At 42.9% G+C, this 22,630-nt stretch overlaps 1 long non-coding RNA gene and 1 pseudogene across 1 annotated transcript; both read right to left on the bottom strand.

Moving 5' to 3' along the window:
• Positions 1-4,672: 4,672 nt before the first annotated feature.
• LOC116556516 lies at positions 4,673-14,523 on the bottom strand. Its single transcript, XR_004271054.1, has 2 exons — positions 14,450-14,523; positions 4,673-4,752 (listed from the first exon to the last, which is right to left on the bottom strand). It is a non-coding gene; the product is annotated as an uncharacterized LOC116556516 (long non-coding RNA).
• Positions 14,524-15,701: 1,178 nt separating this feature from the next.
• On the bottom strand, positions 15,702-22,414 carry LOC116554947 (annotated as a pseudogene).
• Between the last annotated feature and the right edge of the window lie 216 nt (positions 22,415-22,630).

The raw sequence follows: 22,630 nt of genomic DNA, 5'->3' as shown, positions 1-22,630 counted from the left end.
TAAAAATACAAAAATTAGCTGGGCATGGTGGCACATGCCTGTAATCCCAGCTACTCAGGAGGCTGAGGCAGGAGAATCGCTTGAACCCGGGAGGCGAAGGTTGCAGTGAGCCAAGTTCACACCACTGCACTACAACGTGGGTGACAGAGTGAGACTCCACCTCAAAAAAAAAAAAAAACAAAAAAAAGATTAGAGCCTACCAATAAGACCTCATTTTACATGCAAGGATATGGTGGCTCACACCTGTAATCCCAACACTTTGGGAGGCTGAGGTGGGTGGATCATTTGAGGTCAGGAGTTGGAGACCAGCCTGTCCAACATGATGAAATGCCATCACTACTAAAAAAAAAAAAAAAAAATTAACCAAGTGTGGTGGCTCATGCCTGTAGCCCCTGCTACTCAGGAGGCTGAGGCAGGAGAATCACTTGAACCCCGAAGGTGGAGATTGCTGTGAGCTGAGATCATATCACTGCACTCCAGCCTGGGTGACAGAGCAAGACTCATCTCAAAAATAACATTTTTTCTAAAAATGGAAAAGAGAAAGACCAAGAATTATATTTTTAAATGAGTAGATATTTCACACAAAAAAGAAATGCAAAGACATTGGAAAATATACTTAACTTGGCCCATCATAAATTCTCACTTTCCACCTATCAGATTGGCAAAACTCCAAGTTGACAAATATACTTTGTTACCAGGCTTCAGTTAACAGGCACTTTTACACATCTCTGATAGGAATACAAAAATAGTACAAGCCTGGTGGAGAAGAACTTAGCACTATATAGCAAAATGACATATGCAAATGTCTTTGAGCCAGAAACCTAACTTCCAGGAAGATATCCTGAGGATTCACTGGCAAAAATATGAAAAAAGTATACAAACAAAGTTGGTCATTGCAGCACTATTTGTAATAGCAAAAGACTGGAAACAGTCCAAATATTCAGTAGGAGACTAGTTGAATAAACTGTGGTGCTTCCACACAATAGAATCATAGGCACCCATTTAAAGGAATGAGGAACATCTGTGTATACTAACATGGAATGATTTCTAGAATATACTGTTAAGTGGAAAAGCAAGGTACAGAAAAGTGTACACTTTAATGTTACTATTTGAGAGAGGAAGGAGATGAAAAATTTATCAAAATTGGTAAGAGTCCTGTCAAAGGACTCAGGAGCCAGATCAAAGAGTCTTCCACCAGCCCAAAAAAGAGACAATTTGAACATCATTAAAAATGACCACTACAATGAAGTGAAACACTCAAATATCATTAAATCCATGAGTTTGCAGTGTTATTCAAATCCAAAAACTCAGTCATTTTTGCAGAACTAATTAATCTTTCTGAAAATTAGTAATTTATATAGTTTGGCTATGTCCCCACCCAAATCTCATCTTTAATTGTAGCTCCTATAATCCCCATGTATTGTGGGAGGGACACGGTGGGAGGTAATTGAATCATGGGGTGAGTTTTTCTCATGCTGTTCTTGTGATAGAGAAGTCTCCCAAAATCTGATGGTTTTATAAAGGGCAGTTCCCCTGCACACACTCTCTTGCCTGCCACCATGTAAGATGTGCTTTTGCTCCTCCACCTTCTGCCATGATAATGAGGCCTCTGCAACCATGTGGAACTGTGAGTCCATTAAACCTCCTTTTCTTTATAAATTACCCAGTCTTGGGTATGTCTTTATTAGCAGTATGAGAACAGACTAATAGAGTAAATAAAGAGAAAGAATCAAGCATTTGACCTGCCTTTCTTATATGAACTATAGCTGAGGACAATCAAATAGTTGATGAAAGAAAAGCTTCTCTTTATAGAAGTATCCTGGCTAACAAAAGAAGGATTGATAAAATTAGAATATCACCATTCTACAAATCATTAATGAAATGATAGGTGTACCAAGCATGGATGATCATCAGTGGCCACTGACATCACAGAAAAAGACAAGCAAGTATTCTTAATAAATGCCTCCCGATGGAAGTACACACCTCTCCCTATGAAAGAGAATTTCAAACTGGCTGCTCAAATCTCCAGATCTTACCAGAGATTGTAAGACTACACAGAGAGAGAAACATGTTAAACAACTGCACAAGGAGACAGTCAACAAATCCACACTGTGAAAGTTCTATGGGAAAAATGACCCATTTAGTCAACAAATAAACTTCAAGAAAAACAAAGAAATGAAGTGGGAATTTATAGATTAAAAAAGCTTTCAAAAATTTTCTCCATTTACCTATGGTAATAAATCTTCACATCCTACACATGTACCCTGGAATTTAAAATAAAATAAAAAAATAAAAAAGAGAGATTTAAGAATCAACCAAGTGAATTTATGGACTTCATTTGCATCCCATTTTGAACAAATCACTGTTAAAAACATTAAGACACTAAAGGAAATTTGAACACCCACTGGATATTTAATAATACTAAGGAATTATTTTTTAGTGTGACAGTGATACTGTGGCTATGTTTGAAAGAATCCTTATAGTTTAGTACCTACTGTAATGTTGATTAATTAAATAATATTATGTCTGGGATTTGCCTAAAATAATCTATGGGTGAGGGAGAGAGATGATATAAGACTGGCTGTTAGTTGATAATCATTAAAAATCTGGGTTTGGAAGCAACCAAAGTGTCTATCAGTAGATGAATGGTTAAAGAAGATAATGGTACATATACACAATGGAGTACTATTCTGCCATAAAAAAGAATGAGATCTTGTCATTTGCAACAACATGGATGGAACTGGAGGTCATTACGTTAAGTGAAATAAGCTAGACACAGAAAGACAAACATTTCATGTTCTCGCTTATTTGTAGGATGTAAAAATCGAAACAGTTAAACTCATGGAGATAGCAAGTAGAAAGATGGTTATCAGAGGGTGGGAAGGGTAGTGGGGGGCTGGGGTGAGGGAGGTGGGGATGGTTGATGGGTACAGAAAGCAAATAGAATGAATAATACCTATTATTTGATACCACAATAGGGAGATTATAGTCAATAATAATTGTACATTTAAAAATATCTAAAAGAGTGTAATTGGATTGTTTGTAACACAAACGATAAATGCTTGAAGGGATGGATACCCCATTCTCCATGCTGTGATTATTTCACATTGCATGCCTGTACCAAAAAATCTCATGTACCTTATAAATATATACACCACTATGTACCCACAAAAATTAGAAAATTTTAGCCGGGCATGGTGACTCATGCCTGTAATCCTAGCACTTTAGGAGGCCGAGGCAGATGGATCACTTGAGGTCAGGAATTTGAGGCCAGCCTAGCCAACATGCTGAAACCCTGTCTCTACTAAAAATACAAAGAAAATTAGCTGGGTGTGGTGGCAGGTGCCTGTAATCCCAGCCACTTGGGAGGCTGAGGCAGGAGAATTGCTTGAACCTAGGAGGCAGAGGTTGTGCACCTGCCCTACAGCCTGGGCAACAGAGCAAGACTCAATCTCAAAAAAGAAAAAAAAAAATTCAAAAGCAAGAGTGAAAAAAAAGCTGGGTAATGTGTACCTGAGGGAAGGGGGTGGAACTGGGAAAGAAAGCACAGGAAAAGTACCACAAATCCAAGTTATTTATAAAAAATATTAGTGAAGCTATTTTATTTAGGGATATGCTGAAAGTTTTGAATTAATAGCATTATTTGACTATTCTTGGAAAGATCAACTTCTTAGCCCACTATAGGATAGATTAAGTGAGGAGAAACTGGAAGAAGAGAGGCTAATTAGTTCAATTAGTTTGGACTGAGAATCATGGTGCAATGGCTGAGGGAGACTTTTCTGGCTGCTCAGGAATTGACACTAGATCTCAGCTGAAAACTGTAGGAGCTAGTTCTCCCCCACAGGAGGTAAGCACCAACACCTGATGCTAGATACTTAGGTCTTCTGTTGAAGGTGAAGGTGCAGTGTTTGGGGTGAGGAGTTTTTCTCTCCCTTAGGCCAAGAGAGAGAAGGTCCTCAAAGAATCACTGGTAAGTATTAGAGTGCCTACAATAAGAAGAATAACATCTTGCTCCCACTCTTTCATCTGCTTAGGCAAGGGCTAACTGATCTGTCTCTGTGCCTATCTGAGCACTGGAAAGAGAATGAAGAAGGCAGTCCTTTCTCTCCTTGAAGCAAAGAATTGCTTGGAAAGTTAGTTTTGAGGGTGGGGGAAAGGGGTACCTGAACCATCCAAATCTTTCCAGGCATCACCTCCTCAGGGAAACCTTTTGTGTTCCCCCAGTACAAACTAACTTCCCTTCTTACCTCTTCTCCTGGAACTATTTTTCCTTTAGAACATTTATCTCATCCAGGAGTGGCAAGGGACAGAATACAGTCATGGGTTCTTAGCTTTTGCTTCTGGTTGGGCCAGTAATGCCCCTTCCTCATGCCTCTTTTCTGCTTATCACTAGAGACAGAAACAAAAAACCATGGTTTCAGGCTGCTAAAAGCCTAAAATGAAACAAAACAGAACAGCAAAAACAACAACAAAATAAGGCAGGTTGGACAAGCTTGTATAATGTCTTTTTCTTTTTTTAAATCCCATCCATTGTATCTCTACCTGGCACAAATTAAGCATTTGTTAAATTTAATCGGGTAAGTGAATGAGTAGAGAAATGAATGAATTTTAGAAAAGGAACTCTAGGGTTTTGACCAACAATTATATTTAAAAGTACAGGCCAGGCATGGTAGCTCATGCCTGTAATCTCAGCACTTTGGGAGGCCAAGGAGGGTGGATCACGTCAAGAGATCCAAAACCATCCTAGCCAACCTGGTGGAACCCCGTCTGTACTAAAAATACAAAAAATTAGCTGGGCATGACTACAGGTGTGCACCTGTAGTCCCAGCTTCTCGGGAGGCTTAGGGAGGAGGATCACTTGAACCCAGTAGGTGGAGGTTGCAGTGAGCCAAAATCGCACCACTGCACTCTAGCCTGGGTGACAGAGCAAGACTCCGGCTCAAAAACAAACAAATATATACATGACGTAAGCATTAAAAATACCAGATAGATATGCACAGAATGTTAACATTGATTTCATTTTAGTGGTGGGATTTCAGATTTTTATTTTTTAATTTAATAAATTTCTACAATTATATTAAGTTCTTTTCAAATCATAAGCCAGAAAACACTGCAGAATACACTATGCTAAGTGCATCATGGTTAGTCAGAAGGAACCACGTTCTGTCTCTGGTACTTAGCACCCATGTGACCTGGGGCAAGTCATTGCCTCATTGACTATCAGTTTCCTTATCTGTAAAGTGGGGATAATCAATAAACTGGGTGGCTGTGAGGATGAAGCGGGAGAATTCACATAAAGCTGGGTACTGAATGACTCTGGTCCTTAAATGTCAACTGTTATTATTGTCTGTGGGGAAAATACTTCTTGCCCTTGGCACTGTGATGCATTTATACTGTAAATATATGTGTAAATTCATTTGGTCATAGTGGATACTATTTATTAATAAATGCTAAACCAGTTTTGCTTAGAATTTAAAATAATTAAACGCATCACCAACAGGTGGCAGCATATCACAGTTTCTTTACTACAGTTGAGTCCACCGTGTCCTTGTACAACTTTCCCTATTAGAATCTATTTTAAAAGGGAAGAAGATTTGGAGTTTAAAAGTGAAGAAACCTTAGGGTTAATCTAATTCAGCTCCTTGAGTGTACATATATGGAATCCTCGAGATGCAGTAAAAACAAAGAACACGTCCTGTTTTGCTAGGAAAGGGCAGGGTTGGGGGAAGAGGTGAGGAGAAAAATCTGAGTGTACTTCATGCCTGAATTTGCAGTATTTCTGCAAAATCCATTTTAGCTAATCAAGAAAACTTAGAATACATGACAGAAAACATTTTCTAGTTCTCAAATGGAAATATCAATTTGGGGAGTAAAGAACATATCTCATAGTCATGCACAGTAACTGGTTGATGAGCCTCAACATACGGAGATTTCGCTACCCCACCTCTTTTTTAAAGCACTTTCCAACTGACAGAGGCATTGCCCCTTGTCATAGCACTGGATCCTCACCATCAGGGGCAAGGGTTATCATTGCTATTGTGCCAACAAGGAAACAAGAAGAAAATGCCCTCATAAACAGGGGACATGAATTCAAATCCAGATCCTTCCTTCCTTCCTTTTTTCATTCATTGAAAACACACATTTATTAACTTCCTGTTGTGTGCCAGTGCTCTGCTAGCTGTTGGAGACGCATGGGCTCACTGGGAATACACCTCCAAAAGGTCACGGTCTCTGTCCTTAAAGGGTTAGGGTGTCTGAACTGCATGATGCCAAATTCCTGTCTCTTTCTACTCCCCCCCATACACACACACACATCTGCACAGTGCTCTGCACACATAGTAGGTACCCAACACATATCTGCTATACCGAGCAGCCTGGGCACATCACCAAAGGCCCTTGAGACCACTGACTTGCAATGATGGTATAATGTTTGACTACAGTATTCAAATATTACAATAGTCAAATATTATAGGCTCAGAACAATTTTGTAAATGTCTAAGGTTTGTATATATATATATATATATATATATATATATACACACCCTCTTCCACTCAGAAAGCACTTAGGGGCTCTAGGATATCGGTGTATTCAATGAAATTTTTGTGTTTTGAATAATAGCTCCCAGACCTCTTTCAAAATACCTGAGGAAAGCTAGATCCATACAGCCCCAGTTGGACTGCTAGATGGCAGTAGCAGCACATGCTGTTTTTAAAGACTCTAGACAGTCAATCTCATAGAGAGGAAGGGGCCTTTAAGAGTAGCTGATCCATTCCCTCCCATTTCACAGATGGGAAGGCTGAGGCCACCAAAAGGAAGGGTACCAACCAAGGTGAGGTAACTAGTTAGCCAAACAACCTACAATCGGCTGAATTATATACAGGTTGCTGACTTTTATGATTTAATATTTGCATGAAAAGTTTCTTTATGGATACACTCAAAAACTATTTTAAATGTTTTTGTGTATAATTATTTTGGAAAACAAAAACCAAAAAGAAAAAAAAAGCAAACCAAAGAATGGAAAATAGGTTAAATCTCTTTCCCACCCCAACTTAGGCCTCCTGCCCAGAGGAGAAATTTGCTAGCAAGCTTTTAAATAACTATCCAGGGATATATTTAATTAAGTACATACATAGAGATGCATACGCATACACACACTTGGCTATGGTGCATTCATAATATCTAAACTTGTGTGTGTGTGAGTGTGTGTGAGATCAGATGGATATAATGCATATATGAAATACAAAACAATATGAACAAAAGCATGAAAGCTGTGGCCCCCAGGAAAATGTCTCCTTCACCCTCCCAGCTTTCACTAAACAGTCCATAAAGTAGTTTTCAAACTCAAGTGGCTTTATTTTATTTTATTTTATTATTATTATTATTTTTACCATTTCTCTGTTGATTTAACAAATTAAAACTCTGCCAGTGGCATCCATAGTATCAATCTTGGTAAATCCTGCCTTCTCAAGCTCTCCCTGCCATAATTAAATTACTGTAAATACAATTAGAAGGTCCCTCTAGGTGGTCTGTGTGACACCAGCCCCAAAGGAATTGTCTTGAGATATTTGAACCAAAAGTAAAGAGCAAAGTGGCGGAATCCCCTTAATCTTTGGGGCCAGTTCTTTGAGGATTTGTGGCCATGAAATAACAGGCGGTCGGTTTTAGGCAGAGCAAGCGGCACTTTCAGGAGTTATTTTTCTCAACCATCACTGGCCTTTAGGGTCAGCGTGGGGGATCCGGTCTCTGCTGCCAGCTTCCTGCCCTCCTCCTCCTCACTGCCTAGTAATTTGCAAATTACTGCTTCCAATTTGGAATAGCACAGTCTAGGGTGGTTAGTACTTTGCATCCAACACTTTTGCATAGTGTTGGGAGCTGTTGCTATGTGGTCCACGTGTGTTGCTCAACAAGCTTAAACTTTGCATAGCCCATGCTAAACTAATTTGCGTCAATTTGTCTACATCATGCCAACAATCGTCCTGAAAGTCCTGAATAGAACATACAAGGCTGCTGATAAAGGCCCTCAGCGCAGATGCCGCCAGCCATTCTGCAGGGCCCCTCTGTTGCTAGTTCTTCACCATGGTTTCTTCATATCCTAGTGACAATGTTAGTTTTTCCACTGTGAAGTTAAAACTTTTTTTTTTGTAACAAAAGGCAGGCCTATACAACTGGCACTCCAACTGATTTTTTTTTTTTTTTTTTAAGAAAGACGGCTGAATTCTAGCCCTGCTGTTTCCTAACAAGTTTTTTTGTTTCGTTTTGCAAGTTTCAGAGAAAGCAACTGGAACTAAATTTTTTAGAAAGTGTTTGTGCAATGGTGACAAGATGCTTGTCTAACAATCTGTCAGGCTGGACTAAAATTTTAAACCTAAAAACTCATAACTTTTTATGGAAAGATCTATTTTTCTAAATAAGAAAATAAATAACATTTAGGACTACAGATAGCAGAAGTAATATGAGAAAATCAAAGTAATTTGTGCTATATGAACTCTAGGAAATAATCTCACATTTAGTAGAAATTTCTATTTATTTTCAAAGCCAGATCTGGAAATATAAGTCACTTTGGAGAAAAAAAGCACCAGAGATCTTGGGGAAGTTAATTTGATTGAATCACTTCAGGAAATTGTCCAGGCTGGAGTGAGTAGGCTAATCGTGGCTCACTGAAGCCTTGAACTCCTAGGATTGAGTGATCCTCCCACCTCAGCCTCCTGAATAGCTAAGACTACAGGCATACCTCACGATGCTTGGATAATTTCTTAATTTTTTGTTGACCTGACTGTTCTCAAACTCCTGGCCTCAAGCAATCCTCCTGCCTCAGTCTCCCAAAGTGCTAGGATTACAAGTATGAACCACCACACCCATCCCAGGATGGTATCTAAAAACCATCCTGAGAAAACCGATAAATGTCCAGATGTTTACATGTAAGTGTTGTGCCTATATGTCTAGGTAGGAGGAACTAATTAGAATGTATTCAATTCAGTGGGTTGGAGGAAGAGAGATGAAGCGAGGTTGGGTACATTGATGGGTACAAACATACAGTTAGATAGAAGAAATAAGTTATAATGTTTGCTGGTGTAGCAGGGTGACTATAGTTAACAACAGCATGTTGTATTTTTCAAAATAACTGGAAGAGTCTGGGCATGGTGGCTGATGCCTATAACCCCAACACTTTAGGAGGCCAAAGTGGGAGAACTGCTTGAGGCCAAGAATTCAAGAACAGCTTTGTAGATAGGGTAAGACCCTATCTACAAAAAATTTAGAAATTAGCCGGGCATGGTTGTGGATGCCTGTAGTCCCATCTACTCAGGAGACTGAGGCAGAGGGACTGCTTTAGCCAGGAGCTTGGGGTTACAGTGAGCCACTGTACTTTAGCCTGTGTGACAGAACAAGACCCACTCTCAAAAAAAGAAGAGGACTTGAAATGTACCCAACATATAGAAATGATAAATACCCTGAGTTGATCATTACACACCCTATCCATGTAACAGACTTCTACATGTACCCCATTAATATGTATAATATAATGTATTAAAAACAATTCAACAAGTGATTATTGAGTTATTGACTGCCTACTATGTGCCAGGCACCCTTTCAGGCACTTAAAAAATAGAAGCTTTTGTGGCACCTAGGAGAGGCACAGTACATAAATAAACAAGTAAACACATGCTAGGCAATGGGAATACCAGGCAATGGGAATACCAGGAAATGGGAGATGCTAAGAAAAAAAAAAAAAAACTAAGAGGAGAAAGAAGTCAAAGTACTACTTTAGGTACAGAGGTCACAGAGGATGTCACTGTTGAGATGTCATTGAGAAGAAACTCAAGGGAGAGTGGGCAGAAGTCTCTACGACGTCAGTGGTCCCCGCAGACAGAGGAGTTGGAGTTAGTCCCAGAGAGGGGAATGGTTTTGGATGTTTGTGGCCAGCACAACTAGAGAACAGAGAGCTGGGGAGCCAGATGGTAGGAAAGGCAGTCCTAAAGAGATGAGAATGAACCAGAGTGGCGAATGCTGTCCCATCATGGTCTCTCCACTATTCTGTGTCATAGCAAATCTAGATATCAGCAAACTGGTTCTAGTCTCTCCCAGCCATACTTGCAGAGAACCCTAGAGAAAGATGGTCAGGCTGATACTACGTGGGAGGATGTGGAGGTAATTGAAGCTAACAGGCATATGATAAGATGCTCAAAGTCATTAGTAATTTAAAAATTGCAAATTAGAGCAACAAATATTTGTAACTTTTCTACTGGTAATGTGACGCAAATTAAAAACTAAATCATGACAAGTGTTTGCAGAAGTGTGGGGATGGTGGCACCCTCATGCACAGTTGGTGTGATGGTAGGCAGGTGCAGCCATTCTAAAGAACAATCTAGAATTACTTAGGCAAATTAGAATCTGAGAGAACCTATGACCCAGCAGTCCTTCATATATTCCATGGAAATTCCATTGTGAAACTGAAAAAGACCATAGCCTTGGAATTTAAAAACAAGACTTTGTAAGAAGCGTACTGCAGGAAGAAAGAAAGGAGGTGCTTACCAACTAGGGCTTGGGGATGCCACATCCTGGTTCTGTAATACATCAGCACCTTATACATTCCTTTTTACCATAAGTATAGTCTGTGACTCCCACCAGCAATTGCCAGTGCTGCTCTTATACAGATTAGAGGGCTGGGCCACTTGCCTTCCAGCAGCAAGGCTGACTACCACCTCGCCTTCTCTGACATCCATAGGGGTCAACATTCAGGCCAGTTCCCCCCATTCCTTTCTGGGAGACCCGAGGGGCATTTTCACATCAGGGACCATGAAGCCTCCACCTACAGGGGCCAAAGCTGAAAAACAGACTGTCCCTAAAACGGGCAGGGCCAAGGCAAGGGTACAAATAGAAGCCCACATACCATGTCTAAATATTTAAAATTTATAAATCAAGAAGTTAAAGATATTCTATTCTCCTATTTTGACGAATATATTTTAATACCTTCATGACAACCCAGAAGGCAACGTTTGAATTTATTTTTTACTTGTAATGTTTTTAGGGACAGGCTCTTGCTCTGTTGCATGGGCTGGAGTACAGCGGTGTGATCATAGTTCACTGAAACTTCAAACTCCTGGGCTCAAGCAATCCTCCTGTCTCAGCCTTCTGAGTTGCTAGGACTACAGGCACATACCACCAAGCCCTGCTAACTGAAAAAAATTGTTTTTGTAGAGACAGGGGTCTCGTTGTGTTCCCCAGGCTAGTCTTAGACTCCTGGGCTTAAGCAATCTTCCTGCCTTGGCCACCCAAAGTGCTGGGATTACAGGCATGAGCCACTGTACTGGGCCAACATTTGAATTTAGAATTCTTGGATTCCTCAGTGCACAAAGGAGCTAGCTCACAGCCTGCAGCCTACACCTCTGCTCTTCCCACTCTGGACTCCAGCCCACTCCAGGAGGATGTGGACACCCAGTCTGCATGTCCAAGCTCCAACCATCACCCACAGGATCAGCCTTCAAGCAGACTATTTTTTCAGAATGCTAGACCTAGAGAAGAGGCCTGCACATGCCCTGTAGTTGAACTTGGGATTTGCTGGGGTCTAGAGTACCCAGAAAGAGGTTAGGGGCTTCAGGTGAGCATGTCTCCTTGACCCTATGGATTCCTTGTCCCACAAGGAGGGTCACAGTCAGAGAAAGGCCAGAATGGAGCCCTGTAAAGTGAGGGGACCAGGGGAGGGGCCCTTCTTGCCTGAATATAGGGGTGGTATGTCTTGAAAGGTAAGCAGGAGCCAGGTAGTAACAGGGCCTTGCCTGCTATGTTAAGGAATATAGACTTAGACCGGGCACAGTGGCTTATGCCTGTAATTCCACACTTTGGGAAGCCAAGGTAGGTGGATCACTTGAGGTTAGGAGTTCGAGACCAGCCTGTCCAACAAGGCGAAACCTCATCTCTACAAAAAAAATTAGCCTGGTGTGGTGACTCACTTCTGTAATCCTAGCTACTCGGTGGCTGAAGCACGAGAATCGCTTGAACCTGGGAGGCAGAGTTTGCAGTGAGCCGAAATGGCTCCACTGCACTCTAGCCTGGGCAACAGAGCAAGACTCTGTCTCAAAGAAAATTGAAAAGGAATGTAGACTTTATTTCTTGACCATTAAGGAATCATGTTAGGTTTAAAGCAAGTCTTCAGGGCAATAAAACCAGAGGTGATAGAAACAACCATTTTGAGAGAATTAAAAATCAAACTGCCCAAAATACTAAAAGGTAGCACTTACGAGCCATGGGCCTTGAGTCTACCTAACCTCTCTGGGCCTCAGTGTCTGCAGTTGTAACCAGGTGGCTTAGACGAGATGAACACCTCAAAAGCCCCCGTTCCGCTTTTTTTTTTTTTTTTTTTTTTTTTTTTTTTTGTTTTTTGCACTTGTTGCCCAGGCTGGAGTTCAATGGCACTATCTCAGCTCACCACAACCTCCACCTCCCGGTTTCAAGCGATTTTCCTGCCTCAGCCTCCTGAGTAGCTGGGATTACAGGCATGCGCCACCACTCCCAGCTAGTTTTGTATTTTTAGTAGAGATGGGGTTTCTCCATGTTGGTCAGGCTGGTCTTGAACTCCTGACCTGAGGTGATATGCCCACCTCAGCCTCCCAAAGTGCTGGGATTATGGGTGTGAGCCACTGCACCTGGCAAAAGCCCCTCTTCTAAGGACCTCCACTAATCCATGTGTAAGACAGGTTCTGAGTTGAACCAGATTAGGGATTCTCAATTTGGGCTCCCCTGAGGGTTCTCCCTCCCACCCTACTCCCCAGCCCCCATTTAAATCAGAATCTCATTTTTGAAAGTTCCCCAGGTGATTCTATCTGCAGCCAGGGCTGAGATCCACCATACCTCATGATGCTTTCCAAGATCCTTCTCCTGCCTCCATTGGAGTTTCTCCCTTTGAAAGGAGCACATTGGGCAGGATCATCTGTCTCTTGGTTTCTCTTATTTCTAGGACTGGAGACTCTCTGAGACTCAGCATTTCTAACAAGCAGGGCTTTGTCAGAAGAACCATGGGCTCTGAGAGAGGCCCTGGTCACGGGGTCACCTGCATTTGTGCAAAGCAGCAGGGATGGGAGATGGGGTTTGAGCCCTGGGAAGACAGGTGCTGTGAATGAGAACCAGACCCTGTGACGGAGCTGCCAACGTTGGACTTGGCACAGAGAAGGCCACATCTCAACCAGCGTGAATGGGCTGTTGCCTTCTGGCAGCTCCTCAGCCTCCACCAGGCACCTGCCGACCGAGGCTTCTTGGCAGGTGAGAAGAAGTGAAGAGAATGGGGCTTTTCTCAGACTGTTCCCTGGACAACGTCTCTTGTCATCTGGGGAGATGAGGGGTGGAAAAGACAAGGCACTCACTGCATGTTCATCTGGTTCCATGAGAGTATCACTGGTGGGGAGGCAGAAAGGGAGCTCATGTTGAAGTGCCACTTTCCGGCCCTATGTCCGGAACTTAGCTGTTCCAGACACCATGAATGAGATTGGCTGATGCTTTGTATCAAATGTAAAGTGCTCTCTTTTTGCATGGCTGGCACTGGAGGCTGATGACCAGGATCCAGAGCTCTCCAGGAGCCTGTCAGGGCCAAGCAAGGGGCCTGATTGCAGCTCTGTGGAGGCAGCAAGGACAGAGCTGCCTGCTTAGAAAAGTTGTCATTGTCAACCAAAACTAGGAAGTGATGAAATTTCTCTTCAGGGACAATTGAGCAGGCTCTGCCACTGCCCACCCCTCCTGGGGCCCAGGTCTTAAGTGGAAAGATCACAGATTCCAAACCAGATCTAGAGCATGAGGTCTCAATTTGGGAGATGCCTCTTGGATACTAAAATATCAGAATGTCCAGGATAATTCCATTCTAGGTTTACATGAACAGCAGAAGAGAACACTGTCATAAAAATTGTCTCTGCAAATCTGGGGTTAATATCAAAGTAGTATTTGCCATTTATTGATGCCTTCTCTGTGCTCTTTGTTTTACCGACTTCATCTTCTGAGATCTTTAAAACAATCAGGTGATAGAAATACTGTTATTCCGATTTGAAAGTTGAGAAGATGCTGAAGTTCAGGTTAGTGAAGCTGCTTACTCAAGTTGGTAGAGCCAGGATTCAAACTCTGCTCTGATACCCAAACCTAAACATCTCCCACTAGGCTGTGCTTCCTGTAAATCCAAGAGACAGCTGGAAGAAACTGTGGCGTGCACATGGCAGAGGTTGTTATTAATGGAAGACAATGGAGAAGACCCCAGAGGCTCCTCCATGTAACCAGTCTCAGACACCATTCCTTGTATCTGAGATTTTGAAAATGTCATTATTGAAGTTTTCAGGAACATTTTGAAAAGTGAGCAATAAAAGAACTGGATAGAAGCCGGGCACAGTGGCTCATGCCTATAATCCCAGCACTTTGGGAGGCTGACGAAGGCAAATCACTTGAGGTCAGGAGTTTGAGACCAGCCTGGGCAACATGGTGAAACCCCATCTCTACTAAAAATACAAAAATTAGCCAAGTGTGATGGCACACACCTGTAATCCCAGCTAATCCAAGGCTGAAGCAGAAGGATCACTTGAACCCAGGAGGCAGAGTTTGCAGTGAGCGGAGACTGTGCCACTGCCCTCCAGCCTGGGTGACACAGCAAGACTCCACCTCGAAACAAAACAAAAAGAACTGAATTGATTTATTTCTGTCTTAATCAGGGTTCTTGTGATTTTAAGAAGCAAAAATCATCGGAGCATGGTGGCTTGCTACTGTAATACCAGTGCTTTGAGAGGCTGAGGCAGGAGGATCACTTGAGACCAGGAGTTCAAGACCAGGCTGGGCAACATAGTGAGACCCTGTCTCTACAAAAAATTTAAAAATTCCCTGAGTGTGGTGGTGTGCACCTGAAGTCCCAGCTTCTTGGGAGGCTGAGCAGGAAGATCACTTGAGCCAGGAGTACGAGGCTGCAGTTAGCTGTGATCACACCATTGCACTCCAGCCTGGCAATAGAAAAAAAGGGAAAACTTATTCCCCTTATTTAATCAAAAAAGGTCAATGTATGGGAAGGATATGGGGGTGTCTCATGGTCTCCAAGGAGATGAAATGAAGTCAAACCCAAGAAGGGACCACAACCAGCAACTGCCTGAGCCCCTCCCCAGCCTGCATTTAGTAGATGGATGCCCAGGCTTTTATGGAGTGACTCTCCAATTCGCTGTTGACTAGGGAGTTTGTGAAATTCCCTGTTGGGATAGAATAGGATTCCCTGGTCTGGCAGTATGGAATCTTAACCGACAATAAGCAAAGTGATGTTTCTGAGACAGAGCTACAAAGTGGACGGCCCACAGCTTCTGGACCCAGCTCAGACTTAGGTTTGAAGATAGACTTAGAGATCCCTAGCTAAGTTATCCTGGGCTTTGTTGCTCTGAGACTTAGTTTCTCTGATTGGAAAATGAGGATCATAAATCCTGCATTGGATGTGTCAAAGCAGCATAGAGCCTGGTACTCAGTAAGTTTCCAAGGTACCTTCCCCCTCATCACTTCCTGAAATGGAGGGGGCATCTGATGGAGAACTCTCATGAGGTTATCACCCAGAAGTTCTCAGTGTGTGAGACTGAGAACATAGGAAACAGGAAGATCCCCACTGTCTCTTGCAATGGTGACATGAACTGCTCTTTAAAAAAAAAAAAAAAAAAAAAAAAAAAAGCTCTGGCAAGTTTATTAAGGAAAAATATTGTATGGTTTACTTTTTACCAGTCTTCTCTGGCATGCTTCTAATGATCTCAGAGTCACTGGGATCAATGATAGACAATGTACAGACTCTAGTATTTTCTGCATGCTGTGCCTAACTCAGTATTATTGCCACCGTAATGGCAATAATATCGGACACCAGTTTTGGCCAACAGGGCCTAGTACTCTATTTTGGATTTCCTCAAAGCTGGGCAGTTGTTAGCGAGGACTGTCAGTTTTGCTTTGCCTTGTCTGATCATCTTCAGAGTCAGCTTGTAACCAAGCATGTACCTTCTATTTTTCATAAAGAGTTGAAGTCTACAGTTGATTCACTCTAGCAACTTTCTCCATCTTATTTATGGCCACCATATTCCTGCCCCTAGGTCTGGGATGGCCTCCAACCAGGATCAGCCACCAACATGTCTGGGGAGTGAGAAAGGAAGCATTGGCTGGGTGCGGTGACACACGCCTGTAATCCCAGCACTTTGGGAGGCGGGTGGATCACGAGGTCAAGAGATCAAGACCATCCTGGCCAACATGGTGAAACCCCATCTCTACTAACAAATATAAACATTTTCTGGGTGTGATGGTGCGCGCCTGTGGTTCCAGCTACTTGGGAGGCTGAGGCAGGAGAATCGCTTGAACCCAGGAGGCAGAGATTACAGTGAGCCACGATTGCACCATTGTACTCCAGCCTGGTGACAGAGCGAGACTCCATCTCAAAAAAAAAAAAAAAAAAAGAGGAAGCACCAACTACTTGGTGCTTGGGTATTAACACTTGACTGTGATAGAAATCTGTACAATCTTGTCTTTATAAGAATGGTTTTCTTTCCCTGCTTGAAGTCCCAGAAACATTGGGTAGGCTTTGGGGAGAACTAAGAAGAAAATGCCCACCATAGAATTTTCATAGATAGAGCTATAGGAGGAAAAAAAGGGAAGAGGTGGGTTTGTATATTGCTTTAATTAGCAAAACCAGGAAGTAACACAAACAACAAATGTGACCTGCATTTAAAAATATTTTCTCCACTGGGCACTGTGATTCACATCTGTAATCTTAGCACTTTGGTAGGCCAAGGTGGGAGGATTACCTGAGACCAAGGGTTTGAGACCAGCCTGGGCACCATAGTGATACCCCCACCTCCACAAAAAATTAACAAATCAGGTATGGTGATGCATGTCTATAGTCCTAGCTACTTCAGGAGGCTAAGTCAGGAGGATTGCTTGAGCCTCAGAGTTCAAGGCTGCAGTGAGCTGTGATCATGCTGCTGTACTCCAGTTTGGGTGACAGTGAGACTCTGTCTCCAAAATATAAAAAAATTATTTTCTGATGGCTTTCTTATTTTGTGATGCTCAAAAGTGCCCCCAAGAATAGGGCTTATTTATTGCCAGCAGAGAGAGGAATCCAGACGTCCTAAAATCCTGGCTCAGCTTCCAGAGTCTGCACTGAGCCCATCTCTTGGGAGACAAATAGACAATATTCCTTCAAAACTAATGAGACAGCATGCCAATTCTGCCCCCCTTCTCTGGCTCCTTTCATAAGTGGGTCAGGCTGGGCTCTCCAAGCAGCTCCCTTTTCACTGTCAGTCTTAGGAAGGACCTGATTCCAGACAGGAAGTCAAACTCCACAGCTCTCTCCCCGTGCGTACTACAGAAGCCATCAGGATCTTTAGGGTCTGGCCCATGAGCTGCCACCAAGGACTCTGCTTTCTGTTCCACCTGAAATTGGGTCTGGATACTTCAACGACCAAAATTGGAGACCTCTGAAGAACAAATGAGGGAAGGAGAGGAAACAGGAATAGAACCTGTACACACTGGTATAGTGCAGTGACAGAATCATGGCTCACTGCAGCTTTGAAGTGGGCTCAAGCAAGTCTCCCACTTCAGCCTCCCAGTGTTGGGATTACAGGCTTGAGCCATGGTGCCCGGCCAGTTTTTTTCTTTTAATAGTTCTTAACCTTTTCTGGGACACAGAACACTCTGGGATCTTAAGAGGATTCATAGAAAGCATGCCCCAGGGAAAGGCACATGAGCACACAATCTGACAGGTAGCATCAGGATTATGCCTGTATTCCCAGTACTTTGGTCGTCCGAGGCAGGTGGATTGCTTGAACCCAGGAGTTCCAGAGCAGCCGGAGCAACATAGCGAAACCCTGTCCCTACAAAAAATACAAAAATTAGCCAGGTGTGGTGACATGTGCCTGTAGTCCCAGCTACTTGGGAGGCTGAGGTGGAAGGCTGCTGTTAGCTGTGATCATGCCACTGCACTATAGCCTCGGCAACAGAGTGAAACCCTGTTGAAAGAAAGAAGGAAGGAAGGAAAGGAAAGAAGGAAGGAAGGTAGGAAGGAAGAGGGGAAAGGGAAGGGAGAAAAGTAAAGGAAAGAGGGAGGGTGGGAGGGGAAGGAGGAAGGAAGGAAGGAAGAGGGGAAAGAGAAGGGAGAAAAGGAAAGGAAAGAGGAAAGGAATGATGGAGGGTGGGAGGGGAAGAAAAGGAAATAAAGGGAAAGAAAAGAAAGAGGAAACATTTTAAAATTGACATAGTTTAACTGAGTAAAGAAGGATTTGTGAATTGGGCAGACCCTCAATGAGAGGATCTAGCAAGTTGCATGGTATTAGAAGAATTATGGACAGAAAAAGGCAAATGACCTACAGAAGGCGGAATGGAGGTATGGAAACAGCCCATGTGGTTAAGGCATGCATTTGCCTGATTTAAACATGCTTTGAGTAGTTGGCCACCTGTGATTGGCAGAAACTCAGTGATTGGCACAATAGAGGGTTACAGACTGTTCACACATCCAGATAGGTTACAGTTCACTAGGTAGGAGAAAGCTTTAGGCTGAACTTAAAATGTAAGGAGGCGGCTTTAGGCTAAACTTAATTTAACAGATACCACTAGAACCCACTCAACTGCTTAAGGTAGAAAAAAAAAAAAAAAAAGGCACTACAGCTGGGTGTCCTGGAAAGTTCACTGCTGCAAAGACTCCCTTCAGACCTGCACAGTCTTTGCTCCCTGTCCTACCCTTTCTGTACTTCATCCCTGTCTGGGCCACCTCAGCTGAGGCTAGGGTGAATGGGCACAGACATTACCAAGAAGGTTCTGAGGGTGGATGGGAGGGGACAGCTCTCAGGGAGGCAGGTGTAGACCAGGCAGGCACCCAACACTGCTGCAGCTAGGAGTAGGAGGAGCACTAAAGAAAGAGTCCAGAAAGCCTGGGATTTCAGGAGGCTAACTTCCCTAGAGGCGCTCTGAGCTGGGATTTTCTCAGTAGATTCCCAGGCCTCTTTCTCAGTTCATTCCAGCTTGTAAAATATTCAAATGAAGGTCCAGAAGCCCAGCGTGGCTGTTCTGGGACTCAGGAATGCTCAGGCTGGTTTCCACATGCTAGTTCACCAGACCCCCAGCTCCACGGGCTCATTGGTATATGCCTTCCTTCCGCAGCTCCTTTTCCTCTTTTAGTTCCCTCACTGTGGGCTGGAGGGCTGGCTTCTGATTCAGGTAGGGGAAGAGGCATGTTGAAATATTTGCATGCAAGACAGGCATAGAACATTGTAGGGAGAGCAAACAATTCACTGAGTCTATCCCTGGCCCTCTGCTGGTGAGATAAGTGCTCTTGGAGGAGCCTCAGTTTTCTTTTCTGTAAATTCGGGGCAGTAATTCTTTTCTTAGAGAATCCTTCCTCCTGGCCAGGCACAGTGACTCACGCCTGTAATCCCAGCACTTTGGGAGGCCAAGGCAGGCAGATCACCTGAGGTCAGGAGTTCGAGCTCAGTCTGGCCAACATGGCAAAACCCCGTCTCTACTAAAAATACAAAAATTAGCCAGGCGGGATGGCGTGTGCCTGTAATCCCAGCTACTTGGGAGGCTGAGGTGGAAGAATCACTTGAACCTGAGAGGCAGAGGCTGCAGTGAGCCAAGATGGCACTCTGCACTCCAGCCTGCGGGACAGAAAGAGACTCTGTCTCAAAAAATAATAATAAATGAAAATAAAATAAAAATGTAATTTGTTTTTATATGGAGAGTTTGGAATTCTTTGTTTCAACTCCATAACAAATGTCACATACAAGCGATATAAGTTTTTTTTAGGATTGTTGTCAAAATTCGAGGAAATACCAAGTTCCTATCGTGAATGAACTGCAAGCTTTCAGGGCAGATAAAGTTTTCTTGCACAGTGAATGCTTAATGCACAGTGATTCATTGAACTGATAACGTCCATAACCAATATGTCCTCAGTGTCTTCACTGTAGTGTGTGTCAGGCGTTTGATATTATCTTCATAGTTGTTCGTATTCCTCAGCAAATCAATAAGCAAATTTAAATCTATTCCCAGTGGGTCCCTGTAATTCACTCTTATAATTAGATTGTCAAGCAATCCAAAAGTCTGACTATTGTTGTTATTTGAAATGTGTCTCTTATTCTCAATTAATTATGTTTTGGTAGTTTTTTTGTTTGTTTGTTTGTTTTGGTAGTTTCTGAAATTGATTTTGTTATGCTTCTCAGTGTCAGAATGATTTTATTTGGTTTTATTGCTCATCTTTATTTCTTTTTGTTTCACGTACCATTTTTTACTCTTGGAATTTTTTCTAGAGGATTTCAAAAATATATTTAAAGATGCAAAAAATAAAAGATACCCTTCATATCACACAAGAGACAAGATACCACATCAAGAGACTGCAAATTTCTCACCTGTTTTACTGAAAAGTCCCCGAAGCATCTTTCCAAAGTGTGATTAAAATGGGTAATTTCCAACTCAATCTCCCCTTAGCAAGATCCCAAAATGTCCTGAGCTGGCACATTGCCACCTGATAGAAGAGAAATTTGACAAAGGAAAGTTAGAATGAAAAGAAACAGTGATCTCAATAGATGGCCACTAAAATTTCTCAATTTTTCAAACTACAAAAATATATGATCACGTGAACCTTTTGCAAGGGTCTCTCCCAGGGCCTTAAAAGGGCCCACAAGCTTAATCATTGAGTTAGGCACTGAACTGTGTGGCCTGATAATTCTTTGAAATTCGTTTGTGCTATGTACGAAGCTACTAGCTTCTACTGCTGTCATAAAAATTAATCAGACCTTGTTTTTGCCTTCAAGTGCCTTTCAGGGAACATGAGGTATACATAAAAATTATAGTTAAAAAATAGTTTATTGGCAACTATTTTCTGTATATATGTATATTTATAAAAACTACTTGGGGGCCGGGCACGGTGGGTCAAGCCTGTAATCCCAGCACTTTGGGAGGCCGAGGCGGGTGGATCACGAGGTCAAGAGATCGAGACCATCCTGGTCAACATGGTGAAACCCCGTCTCTACTAAAACTACAAAAAATTAGCTGGGCATGGTGGCGCGTGCCTGTAGTCCCAGCTACTCAGGAGGCTGAGGCAGGAGAATTGCTTGAACCCAGGAGGCGGAGGTTGCGGTGAGCCGAGATCGCGCCATTGCACTCCAGCCTGGGTAAAAAAAGCGAAACTCCCTCTCAAAAAAAAAAAAAAAAAAACTACTTGGAGGTAATTTTAGAGTCATATGCACTTGAAAGAAATAAAACAAATGAAATATGGTGCATGGCTACATTACATTATCACCATCAGGAAATTAACATTGATACAATCCACCAGATTTATACAGATGTCACCAGTTTTACACATATGAGTGTATTTAGTTTTGTGCAATTTTATCACATAGGCGTGAGTTGCTTTATTAAAGTAACTTTTAATGCTTAATTTTTAAAAATCTGCAAAATAATAAGCATTTGAAATAGAATTGAATAAAGATGCTTATAATCTTGCATTTAGGATTTTGATTTTATTCTGAAGACAGGAAAGATCCACAACAATGGTTAAATGTACATTTTCTGAAAGCTCAGTGTGGACATGGTGGAGGATGGTCTGGCTGCAGGGGGCTACCCGTCCGACAAGGGCTGTTCACCCCCGAGTGTCACTCTCAGGGTTGCTCTCAACAGTGTGCTGGAAGGAGACTCCTGCCTCAGCAGCGTCTCACTCAGGCCCCGCCCACTCCCTCTCTCACTCAGGCCCCGCCCACTCCCTGGGCCCCGCCCACCCCCTCGCCGGGCCCAGCTGTTCCTCGCTAGAGCTCCGCCCTCCCCAGTTCCCTCAACACAAATATCTCTGAACCTTTCCTGAGCGCCCAGCCCTGAGAACCCAGTGGTGAACAAAACGCTAACAGCACAGTTAGGGAGACAGACAGTAAACACATGCCCCCAAATATATAATCATGTAATTACAGGCTGTGGAACGTGTTGTGAGAGGAAAACACACCGGACGATGTGGGTCTCCGGGGGTCCGGGGCGGACTTTCCTGGGGAGGCTTCCGAGTCCCATCTGGACCCGAGTCCTGGCGCTGCCACTCGCGAGGCGGGTGTCCTGAGCAGGCTGGGTGGTCCAACTGGATCGTGGGCTCTTCGACTGGCGAGCCTGGTGTAAACTGGCACTTCGAAAGTGTAGTCCAGAAAGGTTAGAGCTTTAGCAGCTTCTTGGAATGTGTATTTATTTTTATTTATACTGCTCCATTCTATGCCCAGAACCGGTTCTGCAAGCGGTAAAAAAAAGCTCCCGTCCGTGTGAAAAAGTGCCCTGTGCCTTATTACAAAGCTCAAGTTGCACGGTATTGGGATTTCCTATGGGCCTTTCTCAGCAGCTCAAGGCCCCTTGGATCGTGGATTGTGCGTTCGTCCTCTCTCTCTCTCACAGACCCACCAGCAGTAGCAGCATCGTCATCGTGGGCATTATAACGAACTCCAATGCCGTGCTTTTACGGTGCTGGGCATTGAGCTAAGCTCTACGTATGTTCATTCATTTTAATCCTCATACTCTGGCTCCTGGCAGGCACTTTATAAAACGTGTTGAGTGAATAAATTAGAAACAATAGAAGGAAAAAAGTCTGATTTATTTTTTCTAGGCCCTCTTAGCTTCACAGAGGAGGTGACTTTGAGA

This window comes from Sapajus apella, unplaced genomic scaffold, assembly GCF_009761245.1.
Source record: "Sapajus apella isolate SASKATOON/1434 unplaced genomic scaffold, GSC_monkey_1.0 scaffold2, whole genome shotgun sequence".
Taxonomy (NCBI): Eukaryota; Metazoa; Chordata; class Mammalia; order Primates; family Cebidae; genus Sapajus; species Sapajus apella.
Note: the sequence above shows the minus strand (reverse complement) of the source record. Positions and strands in the feature narration are given on the sequence as shown.